The 23,261-nt window shown below is 38.7% G+C and overlaps 1 pseudogene; it reads left to right on the top strand.

Annotated features, from left to right (window-relative positions):
• Nucleotides 1–12,335: 12,335 nt before the first annotated feature.
• Nucleotides 12,336–12,956, top strand: LOC131292951 (putative nuclease HARBI1; annotated as a pseudogene).
• Nucleotides 12,957–23,261: the final 10,305 nt, after the last annotated feature.

Below are 23,261 nucleotides of genomic sequence, written 5' to 3'. Positions count from 1 at the left end.
AATAATAACGAAGAGATCTGGTTCTGTAAAGCGCATGGTACTTGCATGGCATACTTGCAACCAACTAGAGATATCTTGCAACAAGAGAAATTACAGTTTAAAAGCACACTTTGCTTAGTTTTATTAGTTATAAAAAATTTAAAGAACTTAAACTACTGTTGTTTTGCGCCAATAAAATGCTAGATGGAAAACAATCTGAAGAACTGATGCTAGAAAGAAAGAAAGAAGAAACACCAAAAACGTTGCTGTCCTCTCTCTTCTTCTTCTTGTGTCTTCTGTTGTTTTTATTAAATCTTGTGTTGATAAAAATAGGTTTATGTGCACATTTTTTTTATACGCAGTTTAAACAGTTTTCGGGTGAATGAAATAAAATTTTCCGTATTCTATTACAAAAAAAGTACACGTTTTGCCTGGGTCTGATATTTATTCGAGAATGAGAGAAGAAACGCAACCATTACTCCTAATGAGTCATTTTTTTTCCTAGCTCTATAATTTCTATAAGCTTCCGGAACATCCTTCATCAAAGCATTAAAAAACAAATTTATTAGACATTGCTCCATTTCTAACGAAAGTTTTATACCCAGGCAATACAGACTTGTCAGGTGTCGGTTTGCGAGCACGCCTAATCTATAGGGATACAATCCGTCTTCATATTTGAATCCAAACAAAGCATCAAAATGATGTTGAATAAGATCGGCACGAATGAGGCTAGAAGCTAAAATTGTATGCAATTGATCAAATAAGTTATATTCCAAGTCTAAAATTTCTTTTTCTATTAAGTTTCTTAACAATTTGTTTATATCGTTGTTCTCCCAATTACACATCTAATAATTGATGACAATACGGGCCTCCAACATCGTCTTCTTTCCATGAGTTTGAGAATATTTTATGTCTCCAGGGATATCAGGTTGTTTAACCTGATGCTTGTTGGCATATGCATAAATATTTTTAACCAGCTCCTTCACTCTCATATATCTTGAATAAATTTTCTCATTTGAAGAAGCTTCTCCTGAATCTATATAATTTGCAATCAACTGTGTTCCGCTCATTAAAGCTGCTTGTTTTTTATGGCGTAGAAGCTCTTTATGTGTCATTTTACATTCGATTAGCAATACTAAATAGCGTTCCATTTCAGGTGTAAGTTCTTGGCCAAGACAGAAAATACTAGAAAGGTGGCGATCTATGAAAGGCTTCAGTTCGCTATCTTTCACTTGTCGAATTGTATGGAAAAGTGCATGAATATGAGCACCATGCAGTCGTTTGCGATGATCCTGGTTACTTATAACAGCATCAAAAACATTCTCGTAGAAATCACTGTGGTACTTTTTATAAGACGACTGACCAAGAAGATCGTAAGCAATTGTTTTATCAGTCCAGTTCAAAAAAAGATAATAAACAGCCAGTTTAACCTTTAACAAGACCATTGTTTCACACTCGTTATTTGTTTTTGATTCTAAACTTTCCTGACAGGCATTCTGCATCGGTTCATTTATTCGTTCCAGATTCTCTGGTTGGTTCAAATCCTCCATTTGATCATCATACTGTTGTGTTTGTTCACAAAGGTGCACAGTTTGTTCCGATTTCTTTTTCTGAGGCTGTCCTGTCACTTCGTTATGTTCCGTTCTATCGTATGGCTGATGTTCCTGCAGGTAATTCGTTTCATTTTTAACTTACAACCGGTGTCTTAGATTGCTCACTGCACAAATTTTGCTTAGCAACTTTATTATTTTGTATGATGTTTCGCTCACTTGATTCCGTTTGCTCACTTTGTAATGCATGTTTTTCTTCACTTGCACTTTGAATCGCTTGCGAAGCTCGCTCTGGTAATTTCACGGTTTCTACCGTATAGATCGTTGTTTATTCTTTTTTGTTTTCTTCAATATGTTTTTCCGCAAGATTACCTTTATGGCAAATATTTGATTGGTCGTTGATAACTATGTTTTTTTTCTGCAATGCATGCTGAGAAAGATCCTCTGCACGGGTAGCGACATCCCAGAATAATTTCTCAAACTCTATGTATATTTTTTCATGCTTCTCATAATTCGCTTCCTGTTGATCACGCATAACTATCATGCCATGCAGTTTTATGTACTCATTGTAGTGTGAGTTTAGCATTTTGGATAACACACTTAACCGTGACCAGCCTTCAATGGGGCACTCTTCCAAAAGAAGCCGCACGCGCTTTACTTTTGCAAGCACATGGTTTCGATGGCGCAGGATTCCACCAAGAGTAACTAATGTGTCTTGTTCGCAATGCAATTGTATAAGTGATGGAATTATTTTGTCGCTTTCCGGACAAGACATCCTCGAGGCACTGATGCAAGAAACAAACTAAATTCGCATAGATTAAATTTCTGCTTTTAAATAGCTTCAGAGAAAAGACAGGGTACGCTATAAGTTGAGCAGTTTTCGCCTGCAAATTACTACCTGTAAAAGAAAGGAGTACCCATATACCATGGACTGAAAAGTCTTACAAATTTTCGAAAGGTGCGTCCGAGCTTGAAATGTAAGCGTCATATGAATAATAAAGTAAAGTCATAATACATCAAAGCTGATTTGAACCATAACCGAAAGAGAACATAAACATTTCTCAATTGTGTTTTCATTATTTCGCTGTTAAATCGAACAAATGAGAAAAATAAGAATAACAAAAACAAGTGTATGGTCTACCTTGTATGACAAAATTGGTAAAGAAAGCTGCGAATTTGCCAAATAAATGACCGGTGTGGCGATGATGATCATCATCACGTTGCTTTTATGAAAAAAATACTTATGAAACAAATTGCTTTTAAAATAAAATTAAAAATCGGATCGGCAATTTGATATAAAAGACTAAGCTAGATTGCTTACTAAAGCATTTTTTTTGTCCAAGTCAATGAGGTTTCTTTAACGGATATCCTTTTTAAATTTTTATAACAACTTTTTCACAAAATCAGAATTTGTTAAGCTGATTGACTTGCTGTAGAGAAATCTGACATCAACAGAATTTAATATAAAACATTATACTAGCGTTTAAATTTTGTAATTCTAGGCAAAAAAAAACATTGAAAACCCGTTTTACATGTATTTTAACGAAACAGGTAGCGTCGTGCTGCTGATCGTAAAAAAATTTGTAGCGCCACCAGTAGGAAGTGGCAGATTTTTTAACAGGCACTCGTTTACAATTGAACATGCATAACCTGAAACAGGTAAAAAAAATTTTGCTTGAGATGTCATGATTTGCACGGGAAAAAATGATTGCTCAGGGTAAATCTTAAACGATTTGGTTACCTTTCAAATAAGTATAGGTATTTTCTGCAACTGTATTTTTGCCTAACTTCCTACCTACCTTAAGACTAGTTCAAATGAGTGAGTGTATATGATGGACATGGTGTTTCTATGCCATCTCTGCTAGCTCGAAGCATTTTAAAGGTCAATTTCGCAGATATGACAGAATCACATCACCAAGACAAACTATTACAGTAGTAACAGACACAAAAAACTTGGTAAGCAAACGAAGGGATTAAAAACATGATAGTTGGTAAACAACAGGCAAAGGTACTTAATGTGCAGCGCATGCTTTGCGGCACTGGACAGCCACATTTAATCACTTTGATCAATTGTTACACTATTTGACATCATTGAGCCGAGTCAACTTTTTCAGCAACTGTCACGAAAATTAATCTTTAAACAATGTAAAATCGTTTAAATGGTTGGTATAAATGAAGAGCAGACAGCTTAATCAAAGACCCTGCAAATCGGTAATTATACTTTAACAAACCTTGTACTGTTAAGCGATTTCTTTCCGAACGTCGAAGTACAGTCCGTGAGGACTGTAGCGTGTTATTTTTGGAAACACTCGACGTGTTTCCATGCTGCCTGGTCAGGCAGGTAGTACCGCGATTCATGTGCAAGACGTAGTTTTACACGTTTAAGGCCCGCGACGTAGCTAGTCCATCACTATTCGGTCCTAGTAGCACCCCGACTTACTACTTGGTCGATCGATGCAACAATAACTCGTTAATGCCCCCTTCAGTTTCACAGTTATGGCAAATTATTGAATAGTATTGAAACTTGAAGAGAAAACAAACACAATTCGTGGAATTTTCGGCTTTGTTATAACACTCAAGTGGAGTTTAGTTGCTCTTTCAATGTTTTTGTTGAATACTTTTGTTTTATTGCTGATTTTAGTTTTAAAAACTAATCTGACATTTCAAACATTTCATTTTTCCTTAAGCGTATTGCAAGAAACCTTGTACAGCTTAACTGGTTCCTTTTTTATACTCTGATGGCCGCGCACATCTTTACATATAATGGCTCAAACTCAGTTTTCAACCTTTCACATCATTTTGGTGTGCTGTCAACGCTGTCCACTAATACGTGTCCACTAATACGAGGCTACTTAATATTAACAAAGATCAAATGAAAAAGTAAACATCTTTTACAGGGCGCGTTGCTATCCGCACGAAAATTCTAATAAAGATTGAAAAAGATAGATCAAACAGGGTTGCAAGATACGTAGGGGCAAGTGCAAACCCACCGGTCGTGAAGCATTGCGGCTCCTACTTATGTGCTTACGCCAAAGCGTTAAGGGGTTTGCAGATTATTTGTGACAATAATCAGTTTCACCAGAAATCAGCTGCATATTTTCAAACTTCGCAAATTTTGAGTATATTTTTTTTTTCTTATTGGGTTTACAATTTAATAACCGGAATTTCACGCTCGATGTACGTCGTAAAGAATATGTTGAAAGCTCGAAATTTATATATATATGTCATTTTGAAGGTACATTTGACAGCTCTCAAAATCAGTCAATAAAACAATTTTATCTGGTGTGCATCATTTTTATTTTTAACGATGAATAACTTTGAAAATTGGGGAAAAAGACAGCATTTGCCCGAGGTTCTGTTGAGTCATTTTTTTTTTCAAATAAAACTGCTACGGAAAAATAAATTTTGCTTTTTGAAGTTTTGAGCGATGATGCTTTTGCGTAAACACAACGTCTTGTATGCTTTCTACGCTTCAAAAAATTCGATTATGACATCTAAGACATGGAACGCCCAGGACAACTAAAAAAGTTTCAAGACGAAGAATTGAACACGCTTTTTGATGAGGATACCTGTCACACACAAGACGAACTAGGTAAAACGTTGGGAGTGATTCAGCAAGAAATTTCAAAATGTTTGAAAGCCACCAGATACTTTCAGAAGCAAGGTAATTGTGTAACCAATAAGTTAAAGCCGAGAGACGTTGAACTGCACTTTTGTATGTTTAAAATGCTGCTTGAACGCCATAAGAAGAAATCTATTTTGCATCGAATCGTGACTTTAGATGCAAAATGGATGCATTATGACAATCCGAAGCGCAAAAAGCCATACGTGAAGCATGGCCATTTAGTCAATTAAACGACAAAGCCTAATATAAATGGCGAGAATGTTATGCTTTGTATTTGTTGGGAGATGAAGGGGCCGTTACGTTTTGAAATGTTGAAATCGGGTCAGACGATTACAGGTGACCTGTAACGAACACAAATAATACGTTTGAAGCGTGCCATCACCGAAAAATGCCCTTTATGTGCGACCAGCCAAGAGGCTATAATTTTTCATCACAATAAAGCTCGGCTGCATGTTGCAAGACACGTGAAAAACTAGTTGGAAAAAAGTGGACGGAAGTTTTGACCCACCCGTCTTATAGTCCAGCACTTGATCCATCTTCTTCTTCTTCTTCAATGGCCCGCTCGCAGTTGAGCACGTCGTGCTGACATTGCCTGGTCACCAATCGTTCTCCAGGTAGCTCGGTCCATGGCTGCAGCCCTCCAACCCCGGTCGCATCCGATGTCTCGCAGGTTCTGCTAAACTTGGTCCATCCACCGAGCTCGCTGAGCTCCTCGTCGCCTCGTGCCGGGCGGGTCGCTGGTGAGCACTTTCTTGGTGGGGCATGAGTCCGGCATCCTCATGACATGCCCCAACCAATGAATCCTGCCGGCCTTCGCCACCGTCAGGATGTCCGGCACGCCATACAGCTAAGCTAACTCGTGGTTCATCCTTCTCCTCCACACGCCCTGCTCACACACACCGCCAAAGATAGACCGGAGCACGCGCCTCTCGAAGACTGCGAGGGCGTTGGCGTCCTCCGTGAGCAGAGTCCAGGATTCATGCTCATAGAGAACGACCGGTCTAATCAGCGTGCGGTATATGACACATTTGGTGCGTGGGAGAAGCCATCTGGACCGTAGGAGTTTGTGGAGTCCATAGTAGGCACGATTCCCCTGAACAATGCGCCTCCGGATTTCGCAGCTCACGTTGTTGTCCGGAGTAACGACAGTGCCGAGGTAGCAAAACTCCTCTACTACCTCAAATTCGTCGCCGTCCACTGATTCACTGCTCCCCAGCCTAGCTCTGTCACTGTCAGAGCCTCCGACGAGCAGGTACTTTGTTTTCGTCGCATTGATCATCAATCCAATCCTTGCGGCCTCGCGTTTCAGTCGGGTGTACGCCTCGCACACCGTCCTTGTGTTCCGCCCGATGGTGTCGATGTCATCCGCGAAGCCGAGGAATTGGAGAGAGCGGGTGAAAATCGTGCCACGGATGTCGAAGCCCGCGCTTCTCATGACACCTTCCAGAGCGATGTTGAATAGAAGGCAGGAGAGTTCATCACCTTGCCTCAGACCCCGGTGAGATTCGAACGGATCCGACAGCATGTTCGAAATCCTCACCTTACACAGCACCCCCTCCATTGTGGCCTCTAACAGCCGAACCAGCTTCTCGGGAAAGCTGTACTGCCGCATGGTCTTCCATAGCTCCTTCGTGTCTATGGTATCGTAGGCCGCCTTGAAGTTGATGAAGAGGTGGTGCGTCGGGATCTGGTGCTCCCGGCGGTCGGTGGTGGATTTGCCTCCAACAAACCCAGCTTGGTAGCTTCCGACGAAATCTGTAGCAAGGGGCGCGAGTCTGCAGAAGAGTATCTGGGATAAGATTTTGTAGGCGGCATTGAGGACTGTGATGGCTCGAAAGTTGGCACAGTCCATTCTGTCACCCTTCTTGTACACTGGGTGGATGACACCCAGCTTCCAGTCCTCCGGTATCCTTTCCTGCTCCCAGATTTTCACAATTAGCTGGTGCATACTGACGGCAAGCTCTACCGAACCCATCTTGAATAGTTCTTCCACCAGCCCATCGCTGCCAGCTGCTTTGTTCTGTTTCAGCTGCTTGATGGCACTAGTGACTTCGTCCAAGGATGGTGGGAGCACCTCGTCATCTACCTCCTGGCTAATGTGCTGCTCAATTCTGCCTGCGCCGCTGCTGGACTCCCTTAATTCCGCTCCGTTCAGGTGTCCGTTGAAGTAGCACTTCCACCTTTCGATCACCTCTCGCTCGTCCGTTAGAATGTTGCCCTCCTCGTCACGACACATTGCGACGTTTGGCGTGAAGCCGCCTTGTGTCTTCCTCAACATTATGTAGAACTGGCGAGTTTCCCCCGACTGAGTTAGCTGCTGCATCAGTTGTTCATCCGACTCCTCGAAGCGGCGCTTCTTGCCCTCGAAGAGCCGGGTTTGCTCCACCGATGCATGAAAGTGAAGCAAATCATCATTGCAAGAAATAAAGTCATCAAATTGCTTATGTGTAACGCTAGAAGTAACGTTTTCTGTTGATTCTGGAATAAATCTATCATGGTGGTCAAATCGAAGATCGGACGAAAGACAAAAAAGACAAAAGCCCTCAAAAGAGCAGAGGTTGGGAAAAGTGCTATGTTTATTTCCTTCTCGACCGACACCGAACGTGCTCCGTATCCTTCTATCGATGCATGAAAGTGAAGCAAATCAACTTTGCAAGGAATAAAGTCGCCATATTGCTTATGTGTAACGCTAGAAGTAACGTTTGCGGTTGATTCTGGAATAAATCTATCATGGTGGTCAAATCGAAGATCGGACGAAAGACAAAAAAGACAAAAGCCCTTAAAAATGCAGAGGTTGGGAAAAGTGCTATGTTTATTTCCTTCTCGACCGACACCGAAAGTGCTCCGTATCCTTCTACCGATGCATGAAAGTGAAGCAAATCATCATTGTAAGAAATAATGTCATCATATTGCTTATGTGTAACGCTAGAAGTAACGTTTTCTGTTGATTTTGGAATAAATCTTTCATGGTGGCCAAATCGAAGATCGGACGAAAGACAAAAAAGACAAAAGCCCTTGAAGGAGCAGAGGTTGGGAAAAGTGCTATGTTTATTTCCTTCTAGACCGACACCGAAAATGCTCCGTATTCTTCTACCGATGCTTGAAAGTGAAGCAAATCATCATTGCAAGTAATAACGTCATCATATTGCTTATGCATAACGCTAGAAGTAACGTTTGCTGTGAGATTCTGGAATAAATCTTTCATGGTGGTCAAATCGAAGATCGGACGAAAGACAAAAAAGACAATAGTCCTTGAAGGAGCAGAGGTTGGGAAAAGTGCTATGTTTATTTCCTTCTAGACCGACACCGAACGTGCTCCGTATCCTTCTACCGATGCATAAAAGTGAAGCAAATCATCATTGCAAGGAATAAAGTCATCATATTGCTTATGTGTAACGCTAGAAGTAACGTTTTCTGTTAATTCTGGAATAAATCTATCATGGTGGTTAAATCGAAGATCGGACGAAAGACAAAAAAGACAAAAGCCCTTGAAAGAGCAGAGGTTGGGAAAAGTGCTATGTTTATTTCCTTCTCGACCGACACCGAACGTGCTCCGTATCCTTCTACCGATGCGTGAAAGTGAAGCAAATCATCATTGCAAGGAATAAAGTCGCCATATTGCTTATGTGTAACGCTACAAGTAACGCTTTCTGTGAGATTTTGGAATTAATCTATCATGGTGGTCAAATCGAAGATCGGACAAAAGACAAAAAAGACAAAAGCCCTTGAAAGAGCAGAGGTTGGGAAAGGTGCAACGTTTTTTTCCATCTCGACCGACACCAAAAGTGTTCCATATCCCACTTGCAATACATGGAAGTGAAACAAATCATCATGGCAAGTAACGAAGACACCGTTTTGCTTATATGTAACGCTAGAAGTAACGCTTTCTGTGAGATTTTTTAATTAATCTGTCATGGGGATTAAGTTGAAGATCGGACAAAAGACAAAAAAGACAAAAGCCCTTGAAAGAGCAGAGGTTGGGAAAGGTGCTATGTTTTTCTTCATCTCTACCGACACCGAAAGTGCTACACATCCCACTTAAAATACATGGAAATGAAACAAATCAGCATGGCAAGTAATGAAGACACCGTTTTACTTATATGCAACGCTATATGTAAGTTTTTTATGCGATTCTAGAATTTTTCTATCATGCGGGTCAAATCGAAGAACGGACGAGAGACAAAAAAGACAAAAGCCCTTGAAAGAGCAGAGGTTGAGAAAGGTGCTATGTTTTCTTCCATCCGACCGACACCAAAAGTGCTCCATATCCCACTTACAATACATGAAAATGAAACAAATCATCATGTCAAGTAACGAAGACACCGTTTTGCTTATACTAATTAAAAAGGCCATTTTACACGGGCACGTGTTCATGAAAGAATTTACATCAAAATTTAGTGAAGTTTCGGTAGATCCAAAAAAAAAGCATTACTCTAAGTATTGCTGCAGCTGGTGCGGCAAGGCGCTTTCTTTCTCAGAAACCACGGAAGCCAAGAACTCACAGTAATTTCTTGAACTTTTAATTTATTTTCGAAGTTAAATGTTTACACTGCACTTCTAATCACGTTGGCGTTCTGAGAGTGAAAGAACGATCGCCCCCGCTGCAACCGAACTTTTTGGTTTCGCCACCGGTCGTTTACCCGAATCAGCTGGTTCCCGGTGCAAGTCGGTAGCAGTGACCTGTGGTCGGCCGAACGGTACAGTGCGAGCGATCGTCTTTACTCTTTCTTTGATCTCGTGCCATCTACCGGGATTTTGCGGGACCCAGCTTATCATCGAACCGTTACTTGATCGTTATCTCTTCTGTGCGTTATCAATTAAACGTCAGTTTTTGATATCACAACAAAAACAACGATCAAGCAACACTAAGCATCAGCCAGGTAACAAGATTTAAGCTGTATCTAAATGTGTATGTCTTACTATAATCCCAGTTATTCTGAAATGATATTAGCTCAATGGTTGTCGTATGATATGATATTAATCACCAGGTTATGATTATTATCTGATTATTTATATCGAAGCAAAAAGAATAGCTATTGGAAATAGCGGGAAGTGTATGAGAAATGCGTTTTACAGAGGTAGTTAAATTCTAAGCCCGGTTAGATTGGTCGATGTTTCGTAGAGAATATTTTTTTAAATCGAGTAAACTTATTGTGCATGATAATATTCTTTCCCATTAAATGCCTTAGCCCGGTTACATTCAGTTTCTCTATCAAACTGTGAGAGCCCATATCATATACCGGTTATTCTGATATAATATCGGCTCACTGGGTGGATTATTACATGCTCATGGCTCATTTGTAATAAAACAATCCAGGTTCTAAATATTGTCGGGTCAAAATGATTAACTTTTAGTTACAAAGGCTTCACCTGATCAAAATAAAATATCTGCTCAATCATATTTGTCTATCACAACTCACAATCTTGATTTTCCTTTTCTTCACTACAGGTCTGTGTATATGGGTCCATGTTTAAGGTGTAATCTGCATTAAAATGTAGTGAAGAAAATGCAGTTGAGTATCGGTGAATATAAAACTGCTCCAACTCTGAACCTCATCTCGGTTTGAAGAACCTTAACTCAATAGGAAACATCTATGTCCCATGGTTATCATGAATCAAAAATATTGACCGGTTACAGATTGTTTCTGAATCGACCTATTTCCAAAAGGGTTATTATGGACACCGAATTACAAACAAAGGTTGGGAATGGCCAATGACCAATTGTATTGGTTAGGAAAAGGACAATCTTCTCCATTTATCTTACCCAGCTTAATTCGCCTGTGTGAGATGATCTGCAGGCACATCTAATAACAAATCCTACTTTCTTTTAAGTTTATGTTTTCAATTCCTTCTGATTTCGCCAGTGTTCTACATGCAGTATGAGTGCGATAATCTGCGGGCCACTGAATATTTTAAATACCGTACCTATGATGTTCTGCTGTGAAGTTCTTCATTTGTCATTTGTGTGCAATTATGTTTCGTGTTTTGTGCATATGTTTTGATTTTATGCTTCAATCTGTCCTTAACACCGTGTGTTTTGCGTATCTACCGGTGTCCTATTTCACTTTGTAATGATTTTTTCTATCTTTGTTTTTAATGTTTTCCTTTTATTGGTTACGTGTTGATTTTTATGAAACCATGCTTCTGGTAAACCTGGAACGCATGTTAAATTGAACGCGATTAATAATTTTCGTGACAGGAGCTGCGCAATTGTAATTTTTACACCTCTCCAATTTTAAATCGGTTTTCCCTTTCGCCAGGTCTGCAGGTCTCGCCAGATGGGAGAAGATCTAATTTCCCCAGACATGATAGTTTCCCCAGTTAAGCTGGTTGGTATAGCGATCCTTACCTTTCACCCATGCGCACTCGTTGGTTGTTATAGCGATCCTTAAATTTCTCCATGCGATTTGGTTGGTTTCTATAGTGTTCCTTCGATTTCCCCTCAAGCAAGCCTGTTTCTAAGGCAATCAATGCAATGCAATGGGATGAGCGTTCGGTGCGGTCCCATGGAAAAGTAAGGTTTTGCATCACTTTTGGAGCGTCACTTCATCCAAGTAGTGAAGTAATTACGGTGTAAACCTTACTTTTACGATTATTTAATATATAACTAGGTAAAAAGGCCCGGTTACACGGGCCCATGTTGATTAAAGAATTTGCATCAAAATCTAGTAAAATTGCGATAGATCCAACAAAATCGTTGTTTTTCTCAAAGCTTCATCCCGGTTAGAAGATTCAAGTTGTATCATACATGCTCATGGCTGAAAGATAAAGAAACATTTAACGGGCCAGAAAAGGTACTATTGGTCACTAAAGGCTTTACTTGAGGAATGTGTTTTATATTGACGGGGTATAATAATTTCTTAACTAGCATCAAGCCAATTCTAGTCAAAGAAAAATTACAGGGACAATGGTACCTACAGCGAAAGCAGTCGGTAAAATTTACCAACCCGTTTGATTATATCGACCGATAAATTTATCTACTCGAATTGGTATCGCGAATGTATTCAACTGAGCAGTCGGTAAAATTATAACAACCCATAAAAATACCTATCGAGTAGTTTCGCCGTCTGTCAAATTACCATGGAAACCTAGAGTTTGTTTACTTTTAACAACGTTACAATTAGTGCGACTTCTATCGTATCGAGAAGCATTTGAGTTCATGAAGCATCCAAAAGATTTGAATGATAAATTCATTATTCTTTCTAAATGATGCGGAGAATGAAGAGGAGATAAATCTAGCAGCATACCGTCGGCGATTGAAGAAGTATTTTGATCCGCTTGAATTATCGGATAAAACGTAAGCGTATTGGCTCAACAATCGTTGCCACTGTTTTAACATGTTCCTTTTTCAGCTTCATTAACAATTACCGAGTTCCGCAGAGGGTGTTTGAAGAAATCCTTGCCAAAGTAGAACTAGCATAAGCATAAGCGTGGGTTTTCGGCGGAAGAAAAATTGTGGAACAAAGATTTTTTGCTCAAGGGTCGTACCAACAAAGTGTTGGTATGGATTTTACTATGGCAATTGCCCAATCTACTTTTGCTGAAACGCTAGATCAAACTCTAGCCGCGTTGGAACGTGAACTAGCGGATTTCATAACCATGGATATGACTGCCGACGAAAAAGCAGACGCCAAGAGATTTTTTTGTAAAAAATTACCTGTCCTTGTGTAGTTATGTGCACCGATGGAACTCACATCAGAATTGCCGCACTTTACGACAACCCAATTCAATATTTGAATAGAAAAGGGTTTTACAGTTTAAACCCTTTAATGGTAAATATTAAATTTGACACTTCTTTATAAAATGGTTGTTGATAATGATCTTCTAGATATGTGACCACAGGCGAATGATCCTATTTGTAGATAATACAATACAAGCCCAATATGTTTATACTTAGAAGAAAAATGAAATAGTGGTGACCGAACGATGAAGCTGTTGGGTTTGTCTATTTACATATGACATTCTTGTACCCAATATTTATGATTTTTTTTATTGTTGTTTAGGGGACTCTGCTTATCCTTTAAAACCATGGATGATTAAGCAACGAATATTTCTATTTTTCTATTTCTTTCTTATACATTCACGTACTTTTTTCTATCAAGTTTTTGACCTGCCATAATTCTAAGGTTGTCTTAGAGTGGTACAGGGTCAATAAGATTCATTTTGTACCAAAACCAAATTTGCCACAGCTTCGCCCCAATGAAAAATACTGGGCAATCACAAAACTTTGTCTTAGGCGAAGTGGTGTAACAGTTAGAGATGTTCTTGGCAAGCAGGAAGTGAACGGAAATTGCGAAAACGGTGTCTCCTTCCACGATACGGGCGCTAATGCAGGAACCAAAAAACAAAATACGTGAATCTATAAGAACAGGGAACACAATACATAACTGTACAAAAGAAAAATACTCACTTTTTTATACCGTTGAAATTTTTTGGAACCTCAAATTAATATACTTAATGAATTTTTGAAATTATAAAATCGATCCGACATCTCTATAAAATTAAAATTGGTCCGAAGTACGAGAAATACGGAACGTTTGAGGGGTATCGACCGACAACGGCCAATAAAAATTACTTTAATCGTTTTTTTTTGCAAAACGATAGAAAATTACTATTTCTAGGCATTCTAAAAGTTTCACGCCGATACGACAATCCAATCAATTGTTTTTTGAATATAAAACTACAATAACTACCAGTGTAGGCGGTTAAATAAAAAAACAAATTTTAAAACAAAAAAAAATTTCACCAGAAAAATAAATGTTTTGATAAAGTGGTTAAAAAATAGAAGAGAGCAAAAAATTAACACAGAATAACATTGTTACATTTTTAAAAATAAATCTCTCCACGGTCAACAGCTTTTTTCAGTATATCGGATGGGTTGAGGCAGTAGTTAAATATATCGGTCGATATAAAAAAAGTGTTTCGTTCGCGATGCAAATTAAAGACTTTTTAACAACTGCTCGATTTTTTCCCCACGATTTGTACGGTAGCCATGGCAATTGTACACGCATTTTTACGGGTTGATAAATTTGATGCGTTGCGATACCATTCCGCCATTTCTGTCATTTTATCGGTCGATATGTTTATCGACCGGTTGTTAACTTGGTTCGCGATAGGTACCAATACCCGTCATTTTCCAAGCATCAATAATTGTCAATAATTGACTAATGTGTCGGTCCTGGTTTTCCTACCTACTAAATATGGTGTCCGGGTAATATAGATTTATTGAAAAAGAATTTTTTACACTTCGCATAATTTAAAACTCCATTATCTATCAAACTAAAATATCTCCTTTGCCCGTTATAAATGTTCCAAGGGTTGTTTTGAACATCGAATAACATGAGGGCCTATTACGAGACTCGAACGTTCGAGAATTTCCGACTCGAACGACACATTTGCATTATGCCTCATCTTCGAGTTTCCGTTCGACTCCCGTTCGAGAACTTTTTTGTCGATCAAAGTAATCTGTCGAACAATTTGGGAAAAATTGCATTACGGTTCTCGAACGGGATCTCGAAATCGACAACTTTTTATCCGTAGTGGTCTAGTGCTACGGAAAGTGCCAAAAAGTACAATCGAAGAGACCTCACGGGAGTTCCAATAGTAAATTCCGATACATAAGATACACTTGAAGAAAAATATGGCGTTTTCATAATGCTAAGGTATCTTTTTGCTTTAAATTGGAGAAAAAACACACACCGAACTCTTCACAAATTTTTCATTGTTTACAAAATGCAACAGCCTATTTACACCACTTTGACAGTTGCGCTTGGAAAAAAATCGATGAAAGTTTCATTGACTCGAACAAGTGACCGTAATGCAATTTTCTCGAACGTTCGAGTCCGCGGTTTCCGTGTGATGAGAGAATTGTTCGAGTCTCGTAATAGGCCCTATAGAAAGAGTGAGAGACGCCAATGGTTTTGTTTTCATTTGAAAGAGGACAATCTTCTTCTTTTATCTTGCCTGGCTTATCTGATAACATATCCTACTTTCAATGAAGGATACGTTTTCGATTCCTACTGATTTCGTGCATGTTCAAAATGTTGCAGTATAAGTACGATTATCTTACTACGTATCAGACCATTGCAGTTTAAAGTTAAGTGCGCACAGTCAGACCATTGCATGTTTAAATACCGTTCCTTATCCTAAGGTTGAAAAAAATTATGTACAGAAATTTCAAGGAAAAACTTGGTTATCTTTAAAATCCCGCTAGACATATGCCCGGTTGACGACAAATGTCAGTTCACCCTGATTTTGGGTCCCCGCATCCAAAAATCTGTACTTCTCCCCCCCTTAACTCTATAATTAGAAATGAGAATGCATGCGTTGGTCGTTTTCTTAGGGACAGCAAAGGTGCGAATGCGTCCCATGTATATTCTATCCTTTGCAACCCCAAACTATCGCCAAATGCTTACTGTTACGCACGGACGATAAGTTTTGTTCGTGATACCAACGGATAGAAAAATTTTACCCCTGACCGCGAGTAGAGAAACAAAGTATAAGAAAGTAGAGAAAACGGGGAACTATATGGGACAAAATTCTTCCATCACAAGACGAGAAAGTTAGAACAAAGAAAATTGGGACGAAGAAAGAAGGAGCGAGAATGACGCAATCTAGGAAAACCTGAAATATTTGATGTTTTCCAGATGGAAAACTATGCGTGAATAGCAAGTAGGAATACAATCGTGAGCGTTGAAGCCACTTGAGATTTTTTAGGAATAAGCGACAATGCATGATGTTGCAAGAGAACGAGCATGCATGCGCTCGAGAGACCAAAAAAGGTCAATTATTAACCACAATGTTTCACACGATTTACAAACTTACGAACTTCAGCATAGCCACGTCAGCGTGACGATAACCAGACGCCCCACGCGATGAAGGGTTAAAATCTTAGCGCGGTCAACGTGATCGAGCGACGAAGCGTCAAGTGGATCGATATCGATCGACGCTGCGACCCCTCGTTTTCTCATTAGGAGAAAGTGAGACGTTTAGGAAAAAAGGACGCGTGACAGGAACAGAAAACCGCGTAACTTTCTCACGATGCGCAGGGGGCAATCTGGAATTAGAGCGAGATCTTCTATCTTGTTTACACTTATTGATCAAATGTAACCGAAATAGTTTATAAGCGCTCGAAAATTTAAATAAACTAGACATTTTCACCAGGACACTCGTGAGTAAAAGTACCTGACATTCTTTCGCTCCAGTTCATCCGAAATTAGTTCTCGAACTACCGAATCCGCTTTACGCTAGATTCTGCTCTGTTCAGCGGCACGTCACGCTGCAGACCGGCTTCTCGTAAACCCTTTCAAAGACTTAGAGAAAATTCTGAAGGCTTCTCTCCGACGTCGGCAAGTCACGGCTCGGACGGAACTTTAGAAGATTCAATAAGTTTCCCGCTTTTGTTTCCCGTGCGATTGATTAATATTTACAATCGGACGCACTTACAAATAAATAGTATCCAATCAAACATATTTTTTTATGGTTTATTTCTTCGCAAACAAGTTTTTTGCTCACCAATTAGATTTATTTTTGACCATCGTATTTTTCCATAGTAGCCGTCAGCATTCCTGCTGTCTAATGACAAATCAGTGTAGTGATGTAATAGCTCAAGGAAAGAATGACATCTTCGCATCCGATCCAGCAAAGGAGCGAGTCCTTTCGAAGATAAAAAAAAATATGCTATTATAACACTATAATCTTTATTCATTTATAAATTTTTTTATGCCGCTGATAATGCAATATGAGGAGCCAATAAAACTAAATTTATGGTCAGATTAAAAATTTTCCAATAGGGAGCAAATGAATTCATACGATCCAGCTCCGATGTTCCAACTCTAGTTCAGTGTTGGTAGCTGCCAGCAGCACTTGGCGTGCGTCGAGTGCAGTGAAAATATAAGTGTGAAAAATAGTTGTTTTCAATCTTACCAAGCTCATTACATGGATAAGATTGGTTAATAAAGTGTGTGGGTTCATTTAAACATGTAAAGCAGATGAAAATCGGTCGTGCTTCAGTATTGTCAACGCTCTTCCACTTGTTGCTGGCAATGGAAAGAAGATAAGTATTCCATCCTTATATTGTGCATAATTGTACATAATAAGTGATATAGTCTTTCTTCTTTTGCAGGTTTTGCCTGAAGTTTACCTAGGAGTAGTGCCAGTGAAGTGTAAAAAGAGAAATTAAATTAATAAAACAGTATTATAACATAAAGGTAAATTCCAAAATAGTTGTTGTTTACATTTTCGGATGACATTTCCCTCGTGGGCATTGGGAGACACGGAGGGTATGGGAAAAAATGTGGGAAGGGAGGAACGAGGAGGGGTAACCCATAACAGAAGGGGAGTGAGTTGCATCTCCTCATTTTTCGAATTACTGAACGCCATATATCAAAAAGACTCCTATTGCTTGGCGTTCAGTGATTCAAGTATATGGCGTTCAGTAATTCTAATGTATGGCGTTCAGTGATTGCATGCAACCCAGCCCGCAATATCTGTCAAAAACATAGGCGAGGGCGAGTAGAAAGAATATCCCCGCCGCAAGCGGACTGTCGATGTTTGAATGTGTGCATGGGACGGCGATGAATTCAGTGCAAGAGGGGCTTTCGATATGGGCATTACACGAGACGCCATATTTGCCCACCTTTGCGTTGTGAATTGTGATCGACTAAACATGTTTCTGAGTAATTTCAATTTTAAATATGTGATTTAGTGTTCTTTTCGTGATCAGTAGTGTTCTGTATGTGAAACAGATGGAATAATGATATAACAGCCGCGTTTGCTGTTTGTGTTTTGGAAGGCAGCTGCCGGCAGCTGTTCTTTGGCGCTGTGCTGTCCCGGATGACTCAACCGCTGCAGCCGATAGAGAATGCATCGTCCGTATCACATATCCCAGCATTCTGGCGCTGTGCTGAGCTAGAGGCCTCTCAACAGATGCAGCCAAGAAGTCATACCCCGAATCATCCCGGCATTCTGACGTTGAGCTTATCCGGACGCAGAGCGGTACAGTCGATGGAAAAGGCATCTCCCGGATTTTACACGGAGACAGGATGGACATCTTAAGTGTAAACGTATTGTTACCGTAACGAATAGTAATATTGTAATTCTAATTGTTGTTATTTGAAATTCAATGTATATTTATTGAAATAAACGAATATATGCATTGAAATTATGAATTTATTATTGACATAAATTGAATAATAATAAAATAAAAAAATGGCTGCCTCTACTGCTTATGTGTGCGTGAAGCAGGTGTTTACATGTGTGCGTGCACCCATCGGCTTGGATTGGCGGTCTTTCGTGCTTCCGTTAGACCCGATTGCGGACCGTCACCAAAAATTGACAGATATTGCTGGCAGGGAAGTTTTTGTACACCGGGGAACGAGGACGCACTCAGTCGAGTTTACCTTCGTGCTCGGCTGGACAATCCGCTTCGTTACACTTACTATGTCGTTATACGCGTATACGCACGTACTTACGTACGAAACCTATTTGAGATATGTGAAAGAGTTTCATGTTGGAGCAACCATACCACTATGGAGCGAAAAGAGCAAATTGCCGGGATAAAATTCAGAATCAAATGTTTTGCAATGTTTTCATTGTAATATCGTGTAATACTATTATATTACACGAAATTATGATGTTTCGGGACAATCCCGCCAGGTGGCGCTGCAAAAACCTCATATTTTTGGAATTTTCTATGGGTGCATTTTTTTTTAATTTTTTTTTTATACTAACTTAAAGATTTTTTAAAGTTTGATATAAAACAAACTAAATTTACTACAAACTTCCATTCAAAATATTGTCATCTGGAATATAATTGATATTCAAAGCATCTAACGCGGACATAACGTCTCCTAACGAAGAGCTACTATCTGAATATTCTGAACTTGTACCATCATCTTCTTGGGTTTGAATTGGCAAGGGACTGTTACTATTTGAGGAGCTGTAATCTACGAAGAATGTTTTTACTGCGTCTGGGTATGGAATTTGTTTTTTATTTTTCAACGATTTAGCCAGAGATATTGTTGAAATGTGTGGATCGGATGATTGTAATGCTCTCATAAAAATGTCTTTAATATTGAATTCTCGTGACATTTTACGGGCGTGTTCTCTTCTATCCCTTCTGTATATTTTATTTCTACCTTCTGCTGCTTCATCTCCTAAGGATCCCAATGGAGCTGGGGCATTTACAATGATTTCACCTACATGCGCAAGAATTTTATGGACAGTGGAAGGCATTTTGTACCAATTGTAATGATGTATGTAAAACTTGTATGTATCTTTGCAATATAGACTAATAGTTTTTGGATTTAAAGGCTGTGAACAGTTGATGGCTATTAAAATATTTCGAAACCTTTCTATGAGTTCTGTTTCTATTTGCAAAATATCGCTCAATTTTTCTATGTTTGAAAAAGCCCGACGACAAACATTTCCCGTCGTACTATTTCCACCCATTTGCCTTGGTTCATCTACTTTTACACCAAATTCCTTGTACATCTTTTCCAATACAATTTTTTTTCGATCATTGTACATGCTTTTAAAATTTTTAGTAACCTTCCATTTTTTAAATTCAATTCTGTACGAAATGTGAAGCAAGCATTCGAAAAATCTGATCCAACAGTGCAGTGGAGATATTCCATAAGATAAATTCTCAGGAGTTTGAATAAATCCATTTTCTAAGTGCTCTACACTGTTCATTTCGGTTGGTTTTGCACCACATATACAACATGTTTGCATAGATAGAGTGTCGGTTAAATATGCCAAAATTTTTCCATCAATTAAACTCATGTAAAATGAATAGTTTACCGTCACATTACTTGTTTCATTTAGCTGAATTGTATAAGGAACTAACCTGGTTATTTGGCTTTTGATTTCGTCTACTGTTTGTAAAACTTTTTCTTTTGACTCTTTCGCAAACTCGATCACAATTGGCCTGCAAAACCTAACACTTTGAGGCATCAAGTTTATCCAGATGATATCTGAATCGTCACTGATGAACGAAAGACGGATAGGCGTTAATGCCGATACTAATAAATCACTGTCTGATGCAGTATTTTCTCCGGAACCATGAAGCGGTTGATTGTAAATGCTGTGTCCACTAGATCCGTCAATGCCCCACGAGCACAATAATACGACGCTTAGTGAATCACACAAAGAAGATGAAAGGTGTCGCAAGATTTCTGCCTTTTGTATTTCAATTATTCTACACGCAGTGTGATTAACCAATTCTTGTAGATTAACTTCAGCTTTTCTTTCACTAATAGAAATAAAATCTTCACTTGGTGCGCAGGTTTTTTTAAGTTTGTTGATTTGGTAATATGACGGAAAAACTTTTTTTGATACTTTATGCAAATCATTATACTGGGATTTTGAGAAACTATTGTCTATAAAACATGCCAACGCTTCTTCGGCAGATACTAAAACATCACTTTTGGTTGTCATTGGCATAACACTTGAAGGATTTTTCAAAAACATGTCTATCATACTCATCAGCCTTAACTGCTTTTCTTTAAAAGCTAACAACCTCACTGAGTATAATTCCTTTTCGAGATTGCCGTTGATATCTGTCTCTTTGGCCACACTTCGACGTTTATTCCTCACGCAGAGATCATTAAACTCTTTTTTTGGCCGTCCACGACTTTTGTTTTCCGTATAGGCACTAATGTCAAATGGTTTGTTCAACCAGATTTTCGAATCCTTTTGAAAATTCTTCGAGTTTCTAGCACATTTCTTCAATCTAGCCTTGAAACTTTTTTCCAGTATCATCAACATATTAGTCACTTTCAATTTATCACACGGTTTGATGCTTACTTTACTTTCAATGAACTGTAAAGCATACCCAATGTTTTCCTTGCAAGAAGCATTGTTTTTCAAAACGTTTATGATATCATTGATTATAAAGGAACCCATCGTGAAATTATTAAATCAATCTCAGATAGATTATTTACTTGAAAACTAAAAAACGTTGTTCGTTCTCCAAGGAGCTTTCTGACAATTGGTGTTTATGCTGTTCAAGGTAAAGCTTGAATGATGTTTTTATAAACGAACGTATGTTATATATGTATCTTTTCAAATGCATACCGCTATGGTATGCCGTTCGAAGGTCAAAATTTTAACATCTACCTTAGCTGTTACTGTATGGTTAGGGTATATTGTTTTCAAAAGCAAATATTATCAAATATTTGTGTTCACTTCTATGAGTTATCCACCCACAATTAGCGGCGTTTTACCATTAGGGTAGAAAAAGAGTGACAGGTATATCTACCCAAAATTCACGGCTTTTACAGGTAAGGGTACAAACAAAACAAAGTGTTAGTGTAGGGTACATTTATTATTATTTATTATTTTAGTGTAGGGTACATTATTCCGAGGAATTTTGGGTATAAAAAAATGGGTTTGTGAGCTGTAGAACAAGTAAAAGCGACCTGATACATTCAAAGCAAACCAAACCGAGTTTCATTCTTTGCCAGTGACTTGGCTTGTCTTTCCCCTTTTATGTGATGTTCAATCACTACCCTGCTTCACATTTTTCATTGAATGAGAATTTCAAATTTGAATGCATTGAATGAGAATTCATATTTCTTACCACACATGATGCTGCATATGGCATGATGGAGGCGCCTAGTAGCTGATAAACTATAAGCTTCACATCTAAAGTACAGAATAACGTAAAGATGCGCGCGTATGCGCAAAAAAAACTATCATTTATTGTTACAAAACATTCTAGGCTATAAGTGGGTATGCATCATATTACAATCTTTCGCAATCCTTAGCGATGGCATAAGGTTAAAAACAGAAAATTGAAAAATTTTCCGGGAGTTTTGCGAAACAATGCTTAATATTTTGTGACATTCAATTTCAATTAGCTTAAACTGTCAATAATTTTAAAGCTTGATAATAAACCTTTCCAAAACTGTGCTTGGAATCCGATTCCGACCATTATTATAGGAGTTACAGACCTTCAAAGTTGATGGATTTTTTTCAATTTTTCACGCAATATTTTCACAAATCTTGACTTTGAGAGGCTGTTTCTCAGAACCTGGAAGAGCAGAGGCTCTAGTTTTTGGGTCATTTCTTAGTTTCATCTTGTAGTTTAAGAAAACATGTCTCTTTTTTCTGAAATCCAAAAATGAATTTTTGATTTTTATCCCGGCTTCGCTCCATCGTGCATACCCCGGTGTACAAAAACTTGTATGCAATCACTGAACGCCATACATTAGAATTACTGAACGCCATATACTTGAATCACTGAACGCCAAGCAATAGGAGTCTTTTTGATATATGGCGTTCAGTAATTCGAAAAATGAGGAGATGCAACTCACTCCCCTTCTGTTATGGGTTACCCCTCCTCGTTACTCCCTTCCCACATTTTTTCCCATACCCTCCGTGTCTCCCAATGCCCACGAGGGAAATGTCATCCGAAAATGTAAACAACAACTATTTTGGAATTTACCTTTATGTTATAATACTGTTTTATTAATTTAATTTCTCTTTTTACACTTCACTGGCACTACTCCTAGGTAAACTTCAGGCAAAACCTGCAAAAGAAGAAAGACTATATCACTTATTATGTACAATTATGCACAATATAAGGATGGAATACTTATCTTCTTTCCATTGCCAGCAACAAGTGGAAGAGCGTTGACAATACTGAAGCACGACCGATTTTCATCTGCTTTACATGTTTAAATGAACCCACACACTTTATTAACCAATCTTATCCATGTAATGAGCTTGGTAAGATTGAAAACAACTATTTTTCACACTTATATTTTCACTGCACTCGACGCACGCCAAGTGCTGCTGGCAGCTACCAACACTGAACTAGAGTTGGAACGTCGGAGCTGGATCGTATGAATTAATTTGCTCCCTATTGGAAAATTTTTAATCTGACCATAAATTTAGTTTTATTGGCTCCTCATATTGCATTATCAGTGGCATAAAATAATGAATAAATTAATAAAGATTATAGTGTTATAATACCATATTTTTTTTATCTTCGAAAGGACTCGCTCCTTTGCTGGATCGGATGCGAAGATGTCATTCTTTTCTTGAGCTATCCCATCACTACACTGATTTGTCATTAGACAGCAGAAATGCTGACGGCTACT

The sequence above is a fragment of the Anopheles ziemanni genome, unplaced genomic scaffold (genome assembly GCF_943734765.1).
Source record: "Anopheles ziemanni unplaced genomic scaffold, idAnoZiCoDA_A2_x.2 scaffold_48_ctg1, whole genome shotgun sequence".
NCBI classification, from domain to species: Eukaryota; Metazoa; Arthropoda; class Insecta; order Diptera; family Culicidae; genus Anopheles; species Anopheles ziemanni.
Note: the sequence above shows the minus strand (reverse complement) of the source record. Positions and strands in the feature narration are given on the sequence as shown.